Genomic DNA, 16,802 nt, shown 5'->3' with positions numbered 1-16,802 from the left:
TTGGGAGGCTATATGGACATAATTATAACCGAAACGGAGAGAGAAATATATATATGAGTATGTACTTAATTGTATGTTCTGGGTACTAGATCATGTTGTGAGTGTTTATGAATCGGTTGGTGTGGGTGTGCGTGAAAGAATGCGTGTGTGTGTGTTTGTAGGAGAAAGGATAGAACCAGAGAGAAAAAGGAAAAGGGGAGGGGGATGGAGGATGACGGTTGGCGGAGTGAATGAGAGAGGAGAGATTACAGAAGAAAGGGGGAGAAAGCGGGGAGGAAAGAGATTATGTGAAAGGATGACTTACCTCTTGCAAGCCTATATCACGACCAAAGCATATTTCTTGCATCTTCAATATTATGTATTAAGTATACTTGTTATGGTGGAGAAAAATGGCGTTGTACTTTAATATTCAACCTCTACTTCATCCGAGGTAACTAAATTTAACAACCTTCTTTTTACGCCTTATGCAGCCTACTTCTTGGAAAACTTTTATCGCACCAAAAACCAGTTTATTAATAGAGCTATATAGATGCAAATTTAATGAATTTCGTCTCGGATTGAGTAATGAATCCAAGCACCTAGACAGGCAGGGAAGATTAATATACTATGAAAATACTGGAATTTTCCCTCCACCGGCCCACGTTTATGATAATGATGCTTTCAGCATCCGTGTGTATGGAAACTCTCGTCAATATGGGGGAATATTAGATGTATTTTAAATAGGAATCACTGTGTGTATGGTTTTAACGTGGGCGTCGCGCCGTCGCATGTATAGCAAAATTCATTCTCGCCATTCGCTCTTAATGCCTATCTTTTACAGTCTCTGTACTTTAAGTAAAATGTGTTTTTCGCTCATTTACTCTGGAATGACTGCCTAAAATTTCACGAAGGTTTGCATTTATGTTTTCGTTATTATGAAAAGTGGCCGGTCTTTTGTGTGTTTGATTGCCTCGGTGCTTTTACTCGACGCAGAGGCTTCCCAACCATTTTGCTTATTATTTTGCTTCCTCGCTTCGCTTTCAAGAGAAACTAGGAAATAAGCTATCGTTCTGTTTTGCATTCCGCCGTCTGGGCAGGATAAATTCAAAAGGCAAATGCCAAAAAGGGATTTCATTTCATCTCTATTTCACTTACCAACTTTAAGCATATTCCCCTTTATGATGGTTTATTTCCAATTCGTCTAATGCCAATTCGTCCAAACGCCAACTCATCTGCTATCATTTGGTCTACCATCAGTTCGTTTACTCACCACATGATATACTTTCATTTAGTCTAATGCCATTCCGTTTAATAACCAGTTGGTCCAATAGGCATTTAGTCCATACACCATTTGGTCTAATTACATTTAAGGGTTTATTTCGCAAAATGAATGAAAAGAAAATGGGTATTAGACCAACTGGTTATTAGACGAAATGGTAATAGACAAACTGGTGAATAGACGAAGTTATGATTGGACCAAATGGTTTTTGGATGAAATGTTGATGGATGGAATGGCATTAGAATACATGAAGGTAGATCATGTGGTGACTGGACGAGTTGGCAATTTACCTTTATGATATGTGACAACAATAATTCATGAAAATGAAAATTTGATAATAAAATGATGATAATAATAATAATGATAACAACAACAACAATAATAATGATAATAATGAGGCGCTGACTATCTAGTTGCCTATTCAATATCGCACTTATAGCCCGGTCTTTAGCTACAGCTGCTAAAGGAGCTTGGTGCATTCAAGGAGTTAATCCTACCGGATACCCATTCACATCAATTGGGTTGAGTGCTGCAAAATGTGGATCAATATTTCTTGCTAATCTCAGGAAATTACGCCACAGCTTGGATTCGAACCCACAACCCTCTGTTGTAGACCCTGGAGACTAGTCTACTGGGCCACAACCAATCATTCCTCAAAATTATTTCAGATTTTACTATTAGAAAAGGATTGGTTAGAATAACTTCCTGTCAATGGTATTGCTGAATACATCATAATGGAAAAAGAGAAATTCTGGTACAATGAAATAATTTTGTAATAGGGACCAATATATATCTGTTACTAAAAGGCCTTCTTGGTGACATGCGCCATATTCACAAACATGTTAATTATTATGTATTATGCATTATGACGTGTCCCTTTTGAGAGTCGGCATAATAGCGAGAGGGAAGGGAGAGAGAAAGAGAGAGATAAAAAAATGAATAGAGGGGGAGAGAGAGGGAGAGAGAGTGGAAGAAAGACAGAAGGGAAAGAAAGAGTTCACACGGGTGAGTTTTTTTTCACTCGAAATCCGATCGTGGTCGGAAATTGCATTAATATGCTAATATTTGATTTACAGGTAATTATTGACGAATATTCACTCCATAATTGATCGGGTAACTATTTGAACAATATATTAAAATGCTAGTCCGCATGGTCCTTCATTAGCGGAAGAAGTGAAATGAGTAATTGTAAGTAACTGTTGCGTAAAATGATTGCATCCATTCCGGATTTTAATCACGATATTGGTTTGTACGGTAGCATTTTGTTGCATAATTGGTCGTATAATACTTTATGAGCATGGGCAGAGAGCGTTCGAGGAAAAGATGCCAAGAAGAAAGAGAGAAAGATGAAGTGAAAGAGGTCATGGGTTGGTGGAGGCGTTGAGGGAAGGAGGAGATCGTTTAATTAATTACATGAAGGCAGAGCACATATCGCAAACAGCCACGTTGACGATGGTCATGATTATAGGATTGATGAAAGTGATAATGACGATGCTGATGACAAATATGGTAATAAACACTGGCGGATCCAGGGGGGGGGGGGGGGGGTACAGCCGGCCCGTGCCACCCCCCCCCCCATTTTGAGAGGCACAATTGAAATTTGTAATGTACAAGTGCCGTTAAAACAGAAGTGTCCCCCCCCCCCCCCTTCGAAAGTGAAGACCTTATTTTTTATTTATGTTTTGTCGCTTCTCAATTCTATTTCGGGGCGAAATCTCCTTAATTTTTAGTAGAAACACTTCTTCTTTTTTTTGGCTTGTCAAATTTTTCCTCGGGAAAATGTGCCCCCCTTTTAAAAAAATCCTGGATCCGCCCCTGATGATGAATGGTATGATGATAACATTGATGAAAGTAATAGCGACAACTCTGGTAACAATTATGACGTATGAATATTATAGAAAAACGCCTCCATAGCATGGAAATGTATAACCATGCTTTAAAGTCATGCTTGTTCCACATCTACCAAAGATAGTGGTCTGAATAGAAAGAAGTGGAGAGGGTTAAAAATCATACAACACAAATATATGAGAAGTAAATTTCAGTCTATGTGTGTGTAGGGTGATACATGTTACATGTGGAAGGGTGTGTGAGGGTGTGTGTGTGTGTGTGTGTGAGGGTTAGGGTGTGTGTGTGTGTGTGCGAGAGTGGGGTTGTGTGGTCGTTGACACGCATGTATGTATGTACTGGTGTGTTTTTGTGTATGTGCGTGTGAGATAATAATAATATGTGATATAAAATGGCATTCATTGTAAAAGAAAGAAAATGTATTTTGTTGAAACCAAGTAAAATATATTAAAATGTGATTATATTTTTCTTATCAAGTCGAAATCTCTCAAAACATTATATCTTTATTGAAATATAAAAAAAATTGAAATTCTACTCATTTAGGTAGAATTACGCCATGTGCGATCCCTCGAAATGGTTACTATGCGGCTGCTCTGCTATACCCCACTCCTGTTTTTAAAACAATCTGTATGCAAAGACCACTTGGCATTGACTAACATTCTAAATAAACTTGAGTCCATGACCCCCGCCTTCTTCGTTGCTCGAGGACCACCGGGGGCTCGCCTGTCGAAGTAGATCATCAAAGTGCTCACCCTACAGAAAAAACGCGTATACCATTCACTCCGAGTATGAGGCCTCATATGAAATTAACCCTGCAGCAAATGAAACGAGTGGGACAGGGCACAAGGGAATTGCTGCCTGTATGCTAATTGTAGACGCTTTTTATGAGCAACATGGCGCCTGTGCCACTAGACAAGCATATTAAAAAAGGACATCTTGGGCTCACGGGAAAGGTCGATGGGGCAATTTTAGGAAATAGGGGCGAACACGAAGTGCATGCTGCATTTTCAGGCGTGCATCGGTACTGGATCAAAGAAGTATAAGATCTTTTTTAATAGCATTTATTCAATAATAACTCATTTTGGTATTGACCGAAAGTTTAGAGAGAAAGAGAGAGGAAAAATGTATTTTTGCTGTAGTAGTAGTAGTAATGATAATAATAATATTAATAAAAGATGTGAATTATAAAGCGCCAAATCCACTCTGCAATGCGCAAGGCGCATAAAGAAATCAAAAAGTAAAAAGGAAGATTTTAAGAACTGTATGAATATATCCGTGTATATTACGATACCATCAACGAATAGGCCTATTATTTTCTATGTGCATAGGCCCTACAGATTAGAAAATTGTGCCGAAGCATCACTCTGATAAGTCACAAAGCTGTCCTAACAAGCAATTTTGCAACGCCATTTGATAAATAAATAAATAAGTAAATGAATAAATAAATTATTAAATGAATAAATAAATAAATAAATAAATAAACAAATAAATATTTCTACTATGATCGGTAATGATAATTTATGAGAGGTAATATTTCATAGGTAAAACAGACCTCCTCTGTCAAAAGCCCGAAGTAGATTTTATCAGAATTTAATCGATTTCTAGAATTGGGAAGGTCACCTTCATTGCATTCTGCCCCATTTCCTGCTTGACAATCAAGATAAAAGTGTACTTCATCAATTTCATTTCATTTAATTTTTTTTTCTTTCATCACCAGTTGTATTGCTCCCAAGGCTTTCATCTTGTTACTGTGTGCTTGATTTACTACCAGATATGAGTGTGTGTGGTATGACACAGAGGGTGAGTTGAAGAGGACAGGTAATGAGAGTGTGTGCGAGTGCAGATAGGTTTGATAGTGCGGAATGTGAGTCTGTGTGTGTGTGTGTGTGTGTGTGTGAGGGTGCGTGCGTGTAAGGGTGTGTGTGTGTGGTGTGTATGATGAGTGTGTGAGTGGGGAGTGACGTAATGTAGAAATTATTTAAGTGATCAAATCAATCAAGGCGGCGTTTTAGTTATGTAAAAAAAAGCTTCTTCTTCCTGGAAATTACAGACTGCCGATGGCATATTATCGTACTAGTTGTGCTTGTCAAGTGCCCAGATGAATAGTGCATGTAAAACTATTTAATTTGAGTAAAGTTCTGCGGCCCTATAATGTTGTATTTTCTCAGATATTCATATTGGTTCCCATGATACTGAGTGCTTACTTTGTAGGATTTTTACTATGCATTTGATTTTTTTAAATTTCTAATTATTTTGTATAAACTGAACAAGTTTATTTATTACCTAGTAAATACATGTATTATGATTACTATGCTTTCGATGTTTTTTATCAATTAGATAGGGCGCCTTTTATCATATTTACTGTGTTTATTTATTCATGGCATCGTCCCAATGCAAAGAGAACTCTGCATCTCTTGCGTTTTTACCTTGTGAAAATATAATTTTCCATATGTCATATTTATCAATATAAGCATAGGGGGAGAGTGATATAAAAACAGATAATATTTTTTAATCTACTGCGTTAGCTATTTAGGATACTATTTTACCTTTCCGTAATATGTCACCTTTTTAAGAAGTTTGAGTAGAATTTACGCATTTTGGGGGTTAAAATGGAATATTTACATGATATAGGTCTGTGATTAATCTATAACATTTAGACATAAAGCATGTTTCATGGGTAGTTTTCACACGATGTTAACAGAATTTCCATATTACATATTAGAATCATATATCACTGAAAATGGTGGATTTTCTCTTTCAAACCAACTATGCCACATATTTTCAAAACAACGTGAAAACACCCGGCGTCTGAAGCCTACTTTATATTTCTTTTTAACATCTCCCCCTCTCTCTCCCTCTCTCTCTCCCTCTCCGTCAGATCTCTTAATCGTCATTCATACATTCCTGTCAAGCGAGATATATCATTGAGATTTAATTTGGTTTGAAAACCGTTACCATGGAAACACAGACGTCAACTCCTTGAAAGTTCATTTCAAATAGAGCAATATAAGGAGAAAAAAAGGACCGGGAAGGGGGGGGGGGGGGGTGGAAAATGCATACAATTCGCGGAATCGTTCCACGAGGAGATCGTGTATTTATTTACGTTGGGTAATGGGCCGGTATTGGGGGGGGGGATCCTCCATTATATGTGTAACACAAGGACCGTTTAAAGGATATATGAACCAGGGGCCTGTTGCATAAAACTTTTTACCTGAGAAAACTCAGGATGTTTTTTACCGGAGTTTTTGCCCTGTGTTAAAGTCAATGGCAGAAATCAGACTAACCTTAGTTTTCAGTTTTTACCAGAGTTTTCTCAGTCAAAAAGTTTTATGCAACAGGCCCCAGCAGTCTTAATATACCCCCACCATACTGAAGTCTTCACAACTGCTCATATCTTGCCAGGTTCATAACCTACATTGTAGCATCTTCAGTGGTGTTGCAATGTTACATTTCATTATTCAATAGTAAATTCATATTTATTTGCATTATAATATTAAGTTACCAAGGAGCGAAACGGGTACCTTTCCTCTCCAAAACATTTTAGTTCCTCTGCAAAAATTATATGCTAATTTATCCTTTGTATCTACTAATAATTATCTCAAAAGTTAGATTGAATGACTAGCCATTTATGACACACAATCGAGGAGAGACAATGCAGGGGCCACGGAAGCAGGGGGGGGGGCTTCAGCCCCCACTTTTGCCAAAACCGTGTAAAAAACCGTAAAAATTACCAAAGGATTGTGATTTTTTGGCTTAGCCCCCCCCCCTCCCACTTTGAAAACCGTTCCGCGGCCCCTGCAACATAGTAAGTAGTTCATTCGCTTCGCCTTTGAAGGGAAAAATTGTCAATAATGAAGGTTCAAGTTTTATTCACATCAACATTTCACATTTTCAAAACAAAAACGTGAAAGATGCAGAAATGTCAAAGCTCATACGGTGAAAAAATATCACGATTTCCATGATTCCTAATTCAATCATATGCAATCATATTATATAGCATGGAAAGTGATATCTTGCACTGTCGTTTCCCTCGCTCGCACAACAGAAAAAACAAATGGATTGTACCGTGCTATGGTCATGCCGAGAATAGAGGCCTAGATGAATGTGTGTCAAATATGCCAAACCATATACATGGGTATGGCAGTCGTGTTACAAGTAAAATAGACGCATGACAGGACGTAGCTATATAACACAAAATTTTCACCGAGCTTTCACAATCCCTTTTCAAATCTAATATAAAGAAGGAAAAATGTAAAGAATAACAAGCTTATGAAAACTTAAAAGAGCTAAGGGGGACAAAAGTAAAATGTATAAATTCATTATATTTATTAAAAAAAACACCATGTGCCCCTATATTTCGTTCCATCAACGTGTTCAATCGTTTAAATTTTAGAACCCAAAGATCCTTCCTCCTCTGTTTCTTGGCCAGTAACAACTGGCATTGATCGCCCCCCCCCCCCGTCATCTATACTTTATCGTGAATAGATCATGGAATATAGATAGGAAAACGATGATAACAATTGGATTTTCGGTTTTAATCATGGCAATTGACTTTCCAGAGATAAACCGGTACCTATCAAATTAGTTCCACAAAAACAAGATTTCAATATGGTATTGTGTTGAAGACATATTGCCCAGAAAAAAAAGAAGCAATGCTCAATTAGTTATCGGCAATTGACTCGATTGTGATGATTAGATTATTAAATGAAGAATATTTGAGGAAGTGGAGGAAGAAGAGAAAGGGGGGAAAGAGAATTACAGGAGTTGGAAGATTTAAGAACAAATAGCAATTAAAACAAAGAAAAGGATTACTTTCGATGCGAACATAGAAAGAAGTAGGTCAATTTGTAGATGCCCGCTAGGGAATAATAGCACTTGCCCCCGGCAGCACCACACCACCTTGCGAGGATCTCGAACAGAAAGGGCAAATGACCAACAAACATGTACTGGATATAATAGTAGTTTATGAGCAAGATTATAACACTAATCCCATGCCAATAAGCAAAATGAAATTACTCTGTGCATCGAGCATCGCGAATTAAAGGTAAAGATCTCAGCACCATGATATGAATCGCACCTTCAGATAGTTAACGAGGTTAACATACTGTGTATACACTATGGCCACACTTTGTGAACACACCAATTTTAACAATGTAAATTATATTTTCATACAGTAAACTAGGTAAAAAACACTGTGTACACACTACAGCCACACTCTATGAACACACCGATTTTTACAATGTCTACCACATCTTAATATAGTGAATTAGGAGAACACACTGAATACACACTATGGCCATTCTAAATGAACACATCAATTTGTAAAATATGATTTTTATCTTCATTCAGGGAAATTAGTGAAAACACTGTGTACACAGTACAGCCACACAATATGAACCCACCAATTTTAAACACATCAATTCGAACAATGTGAATCCTATTTTCATACAGTGAAATAAGTGGAAACACTGTATACACCGTATAAACACACCAAGTTTAACAATGTGAAATAATTATGTGAACACATTGTGTACGCACTATTGTCACACTGTATTAACACACCAATTTAAACAATGTGAATCATATTTCAATGCATTGAACCACGCAAACACAATATGGACACACTATATAGCCACTCTAAATGAACACGCTATATACACACAACGGTCACACTACATGAACACACCAATCTCAACAATGTGAATCAAAAGTGTGCACACACTATAGCCACATTACATGAACACATCATGTGGCCAGTGTTTCCACAATGAATCCAAAACAAATTTCCTGAAACTAAATCCCAAATTTCCCGAAATTCACAGACATTTCTTGGAATTTTCAAGTTTGATTTTTAACAAAAAACGGACAAAAATAAAGCGAGCCTAAACTTGGTCCAAATGACCAAAATCAAGGAAATTTACCTTAGTTTTGTTCACGCACTTTTTAGAAATAGGAAAAAAAAACGAAATGCGAGCGCAGAGCGAAAGCGGAAAATTTTGAGCTATGTATAAGGCAAACAATACATGAATGTTGAATGTTAAAACGTTTCTTTGTTGTTGTAATTGTTCGATTTCTTGGAATTTTCTGTTATTTTTTAATTTCCCGAAAATTACCTGAAAATGATCCGAATTTCCCGGAACTCGGTAAATTTCTTTCAAAGTGGAAACACTGCATGTGACACTGTTCCTTTTGGGCTTGGATAGTATCCACGAACTGTCACTGCTCTGTGACGGTGCACTTTTTATGCATGGATATTAAGGGATAGTTTGACATTAATCGACAATGTACGGCTTCACTGGAGCGTTATAATTTGTGAAATAGCATGGTAAAGAAGAATTATATGGGATATAGAAGGGTGATTTTATTCAACCCGCCGTCAAGCCGTCCCGCCTCAGACCCTCGACACACAAGTAATAAAGATAATAAAATCATTGATGTTCGTAAATATCCCCTATAACTATTATTTCCCTTTCTAAAAGAGAAGATTAATTTGTGTGATTATCCATTAGCAAGGCAAGCGGAAAAATAGGAGAAAATAATGACTTTCAATTTAGGGGAAAGGATGAAGCTCTTCAAATATCAAATATAATTGGTTTTCTCAAACTAGAACAACGGATTTCATTGCTATTATACTGTGAGTTAATAAAAGCATCATCATTGATCACAACTAATGCGCAAATAGCTTTTTATTGGATTGAACCACCCCACTCTCATCCCCTATCTCTATCTTCTTTTTGTACCACTCGCCATTTACTTTTTACTTGGCGGTATATATATATATATATACATGTATATCATGTCATTGTTCGAAACCCACCTTCACCCGACAAAGGAAATTATAATTGGTGTAGTGTCGAAAATCTGTCTATCTGACGGTCAATCGGATCGGGGTCGCCCTAGCCACTAACCCGTCTCTGTGGTCTAGTGGTTAAGGCACCGGCGTTCAAAGCTGGGGGCCCGGGTTCGATTCCCGGCAGAGACATTTTTTCGGCATCACCAATTTTTCCAAAGGGTAGATAGCTCTGGGGAACCTTGATTTAAGCTACGCCTACCATTGTTCTCTTCATCCATTTCTTTACAATATAAATAAAAAAGAGTTGCCAAAGCTGTTGTACATGTATAACTTTACATATTTGTATACGTTCTTCCATACGTGTACTGTATCAAAGCAGTAGCTTTGATCCAGCTGAAGCATGGCGGCTTGTCATTGTTCGAAACCCACCTTCACCCGACAAAGGAAATTATAATTGGTGTAGTGTCGAAAATCTGTCTATCTGACGGTCAATCGGATCGGGGTCGCCCTAGCCACTAACCCGTCTCTGTGGTCTAGTGGTTAAGGCACCGGCGTTCAAAGCTGGGGGCCCGGGTTCGATTCCCGGCAGAGACATTTTTTCGGCATCACCAATTTTTCCAAAGGGTAGATAGCTCTGGGGAACCTTGATTTAAGCTACGCCTACCATTGTTCTCTTCATCCATTTCTTTACAATATAAATAAAAAAGAGTTGCCAAAGCTGTTGTACATGTATAACTTTACATATTTGTATACGTTCTTCCATACGTGTACTGTATCAAAGCAGTAGCTTTGATCCAGCTGAAGCATGGCGGCTTGTCATTGTTCGAAACCCACCTTCACCCGACAAAGGAAATTATAATTGGTGTAGTGTCGAAAATCTGTCTATCTGACGGTCAATCGGATCGGGGTCGCCCTAGCCACTAACCCGTCTCTGTGGTCTAGTGGTTAAGGCACCGGCGTTCAAAGCTGGGGGCCCGGGTTCGATTCCCGGCAGAGACATTTTTTCGGCATCACCAATTTTTCCAAAGGGTAGATAGCTCTGGGGAACCTTGATTTAAGCTACGCCTACCATTGTTCTCTTCATCCATTTCTTTACAATATAAATAAAAAAGAGTTGCCAAAGCTGTTGTACATGTATAACTTTACATATATATATATACATGTATATATACAAGTATATATATATATAAATGTAAGAAATTATATTGTACATGTACAACAGCTTTGCCAACTCTTTTTATTTATATGTTTTGTGAAAGAAATGGATGAAGTGAACAATGGTAGGCGTAGCTTAAATCAAGGTTCCCCAGAGCTATCTGCCCTTTGGAAAAATTTGCGATGTCGAAAAAACATGGGCCCCCAGCTTGGAACACCGGTGCCTTAACCACTAGACCACAGAGACGGGTTAGTGGCAAGGGCGACCCCGATCCGATTTCGGATTGACCGTCAGATAAACAGATTCTCGACACTATACCAATTATAATTCCCTTTGTCGGGTGTTTGGTGGGTTTTGAACAATGGTATATATATATTTGATTTCTTATATATATATATGACATCGAAGTATTTTAAAACAATCAAAACAAGCATGGAACAAAAACATAAACAAATAGACAAACAAGGATGTATGCCTTTGATTGTGTATCTGTCTATCAATATGTTTTAATTGAGCCTTTATAAGATTGCTGTATTTATGCGTTTGCGTGTGTGTATGGATGTGCCTGGGTGCGTTTAAGCCGAATTGGCATATATGTGGGGTTTTTTTTTTTGGGGGGGGGGAGAGATAGAGAGAGGTTTTTTTTGGGAAGGGGGAATATGATGGTTTGGGTCTCAATATCATAATACATTTGTTCGGAATGAGGGGCCTTCTTTGTATGCGTTGAAAATTTATTTAAGATTTTATTATGTTTATTTCTTAATATGAGAGAGAGAAACATAAATCAACTGTTTGTGTCCTTTTTTGTCTTATCTCATAGGAATGTAGTACAAGTTAGATCCAAACTATGTCCTCACGAGTTTCACGTGACCTCTACATGTCCAATCACTCCATATGCAGGTGAGTATCAAAATGGTGACCTTCATTTAACAGAAACGTAGGAAGTACCTACATGTACATACAATGTGCACGAAGAAGGGAGGTGGGTTGACATCGGCAATGTTTAAAGGTAAAAGAAAGAAGTTGCAGCGAATAATTATTTCATGAGAAATTGGTTGGACACATAATTACCCTCGTGCTGGTTAAAATTTTACCCAATATTTTTTTTTCAGTGTACCATTATAGTAACTTTGCCATCCAATGGCATCTTTCATGGAATCCTTGATTTTGATTAACTGTTGATCATTGTTACCATTACCATTGAATGGTAAATTTACCATAATAGTAACTTTTATGCAACGGGTCCCAGATGTACATTCGTCTGTGACATGATATTCTGCTGCATTAAGTAGGAAAAACTTCAGCTTAAAGAGAAATTCCAGTAGTTGCAGTAAACACTGATTTCATGAGACAGTCTGTAAAACCAGGCTTAATTGTCAGTACATCATCGAGGATCTAGATCTGGTACAGTTACATAAACTGAACTTTGTGAAATCTTGAAATCTACGCTGAAAAATGTTCACACTGAAGATCTCCAACACAGATAAGCGCACGTGGGACAGTGTATTATAATTGCTTTGAATGTCTGCCCGCCGCTTGACCCGAATCCTGTGCTTATTTGCTAATGCTAATTTCTCAGCAATTACACAATTTCTTCCAGAATCCTTTGGCACATATTTCTTATTCATACAAACAGACACTTTGGTGGTAATTTCATTGGATTCTGTACGAACTCATTTTGATATCGTTACCACAACTGGCATTTACCTTTAAGCGTGGCAGTTATCCGGTTTTGATTTCGGAGGCATGATAAGCTCCATAAATATTTTCAGTTCATGGCCTGTTTTTCTCATTATCTGTCTTAAGTGCATAGCCTTAATTACCAGAAGCCATATGAGACTTAAGCCCCTCTTCTTTGGGTAGAAGTTAATAGACATTTGATAACATCATGGTCACGTTACATAAAGATTTGTTATAATAACAAATGCAAGATTCTTATAGCAAAATTACTATCAGCCAATCATAATGAAGGATTTCACTAGCTTATAACTGTCATTACAAATTTGTTATTGTAACAAGTTTTATGAAACGGATATCCCAGGAGGGAGATTCATAAAAGCTGTTCGTTAGTTACGAATAATGTATCCATATCCCTATGTAACTGACATGGCAACTATAAAGATATGTGCGTTACTTTACGAACATCTTTACGAACATCAGGAATGATTGCGTCTGAACTCAGAGGCCCGTGGTCTAACTTTGTGCTAAAATTATGGGAAGCCAAAAATGTCGACAATTTGTGAAAAAAGTGCATATTTCTTATGTATACCATGATCTTTGCTAAGTCTTTAATGGTGAAGACAATTATGTTGATATTTCCCAGACAGTTAAGAATGATTTGAGAGTCAAATTAGCTGATAATCTGAAACTTTATTGTTAAATATTTATGTCACAATTGGCTATCCATACTGTTAAACAACAACTTTAAACAAGAGTGTAAATTAAAACTGTCTTCAGAATGCGGGCCAGAGAAAGTATGTCTTTATTCCATTCGCAACGTTAAAGCTGACAAACAGCATTTTCAGCAAAAACGAGTAGGCCTATTAATGGACATTCTATGTCTTTTTTTTTTCCAAATCCTTGCAGCGAGGTCCCATTCGTTACATTTGTCTTTATATGTTGCAAAAATGAAACGCCCCCCCCCAAAAAAAAAAAGGCATTTGACAATAATCATTTAGTACTTTAAAAAGTGAAAATTGTATAAAGTGACCAGAAACACCATCCTAATTCTAATCCATATATTACATGCGTTAAAATGAGACTCCGCATGAGATAAATGTTACGGAAGTTGCCGGAGACACCGAGGATGACGTTTCGTCACCGCCCAACGATGAGTCCAATTTGAATGACACTTACCACCTGATGAAGGCCTGGAAATGCTGTATTTAAACTCTAATGGGTATAATTGCATTCAATGGCGACTACGCTTTTGTATATTGTAATATTCGATGATACTCGAGTACAGTACACATTACATGTCATTTACCAAAGCTATAGACAGGAAGGCTACCGGTTCATATCCAAAATAGGTGATTATCAAGATCGACTTTACTGAAATGGGTGTGTAGCTTCCCTGTTATGTCGAATGCCCTAAAATTCCGATGTGGGTAAATGCGAACCATTCCGTAACATTGCCATATGGTTTCGGCTTAGAAGAGATTAATGGCTTTCAAGAAGGCCTATATTCTTTGGCATATTTGCCGTGGTTAGCACCCGCATATCCCCAAACACATGTCGTGTCTGAATTAGTAGAACTTCCCCAGGCTAGCTCGTACCGCGTCCTTGAAATCCTAACCGTCTATCAAACCCGATGCTTCTTTTAAAGTAATGATGTCCATCCTCGTATCACGTGCGCTCAATCACATAGGCATATCCGAGGGCATCAATTTTCGGATTACTCGATTACCCGGTTAATCAACACGGTCTGTAATAAGCGTGTCATGTACCATGTAAATACCACTGGTGTTTGGTGTCAACTAGTTTATGAGCTTCCAGACACCGATCTTCCATGAATCTTACCCCCCCCCCCTTTCACACGGTAAAAAAAATCGTAATTTGGGTGATGATTCCAGTGAAATATAAGGCTAATGACGAATATTTAGCACGTGTGAAACCAAACTAGAACATGATTAGAATCACGAACGTTATTCACAGTGACGATTACAATAGCAATCATCATTACAATGATGATTGAAGATTCACGTGTGAATAGGCCCATTGTATGTCACAGTCATATTGGCTAATCCCACTCCAGGGCCCCGTCTTACAAAGAGTTATACGATTGATCCAATCAATCGGGACTATATGGAAATCCATCAGTGTCATATTTTTCTACATAAAATTTGCCAAATGCCATTTAAACAGCCTCAGTAGACCTAGTCTGCTATGCAGACTCGTTGAATCAGCTGAGGTACACACACTGCAGATGTGGGTCTACATTTGTAGACTAATATGCATCATAATCTAGAAAACATTTTGAAGAAACAAGCATTTTAGATGTGGGCGTTGAGGTTGATCAGATATTCGCAACTCTTTGGGCCTTTTCACACGTGAATCTGAAATCGTCATTGTAATAATGATTGCTATTGTTATCGTGACTGTGATTAGCGTTCGTGATTCCAATCATGTTCTAGTTTGGTTTCACACTTGCTGAAATTTAGCACGTGTGAAACCAAACTAGAACATGATTAGAATCATGATGATTCCAGTGAAAAATAGGGTAATGACGAATATTCGTCATGAGACATTTTTTTTCCACATTCAAATTACGATTTTTTTTTACCGTGTAATCTGGCGGTTTGTAAGAAGGGACCCTGACCAACCAAATGTATTCCATTATTTTTATGGCATATTGTCGGCCGGTGTGGAGTCGGTTTCGTTGGTGTGGCTACAGCATAATAACAAAGATGTTATCTTTCGTAGACTTTGCCACATTCGGACCTGTATGGTTCGTCATATCATCCCCCTATTCACACCCCCTAAACGAAATTATTATATAATACCAATAATAATAATAATAATAATAATAATTATAAAGCAATAATGATAATAATAATAATCATATAAACAATAATCAAAACACTAATTATGATAATAATAATACTAATGATGATATTAACAATGACAATGATAATAATAATAATAATAATTTATAATAATAATAGTTATAAAAATTTGTAATATTCAAAAATAATTAATCAACATAAAGAAGAACAAATAAGACGACTAAAACAGTAAAAGTAAAGAAAATGCTAATGATGGATTAAACAATAAACATAAATACAATGTATGATAAAACGGTAGGCGTAGCGACAAACAATTGATTTCGTAATTGAGGATTGACCAGAGGAAAAAAAATAAATGAAGAAAGAAACAAAATTCATGGCCGTGCTTCTTCTTCCAGAATGTAAGATAGGTAGGGAAAAAACTTTTGAAAACGAACTATATGACCAGACTATAGTTGCTTTAAAAAGCGACTAGAATAGTATGACATTATGAAATTTCAATTTGATGTCTAAACCTACTACAAGGGTTCATGTATCTTCTGTCTGTAAACTTATCTCCTTCGAACGAACTTGAAATGAGGTTACTTTTAAAAGCTTTTAGGCTATAGACGATGACATTTGCCTCTAGGCTTTGGGTATTGTCTTCCATGGCTGTTTCTAGACGTTATTCAATTTTCATTTAATGCAGGGTGGGGGGGGGGGGTGCTGTAGCCATCGTACGTACAGTCGCGTCGCATCGTAGCCGACGTACGTATTGGCAAACAATTATTTCATTTTTATAATTACCTTCTCTAATGGCCTTCTTGATATCAGAAAATTTAGTTTGGTAACGACACAAAATATCAGAAAATAAAATTGTTTATATCAAGACACGAATTTTAGTGTTGTTTACACAAGGCCTTTTCTTGATATCAAGAAAAGGGAGTAAATAAGAAAACAGGCATACGTCCAACCGTGACAGCCAACAGATGAAGCGACATTTTAATTACAAAAGAAAAATAAAATCTTTATGACCTTTACAGAGCATCAAATTGTTATGTTATCATTTTATGCCTCGCCTGCATAGCAGAGTGAGACTATACAGACGTCGCTTATCAGACGGTGGTGGTGGCGGCGGCGATGGCGACGCCGTCAACAATGAAATCTATATCAATTAAGATGAAGTTTTTGAAATGCCATCATAACTTGTGTATGGACCAAATTCATGAAACTTGAGTCAATGAATTTCGACCCAGCATTTAAATC

Source organism: Lytechinus pictus, chromosome 17 (assembly GCF_037042905.1).
Source record: "Lytechinus pictus isolate F3 Inbred chromosome 17, Lp3.0, whole genome shotgun sequence".
Classification (NCBI taxonomy): Eukaryota; Metazoa; Echinodermata; class Echinoidea; order Temnopleuroida; family Toxopneustidae; genus Lytechinus; species Lytechinus pictus.
The sequence above is the reverse complement of the archived record's forward strand: the minus strand, read 5'-3'. Positions refer to the sequence as shown.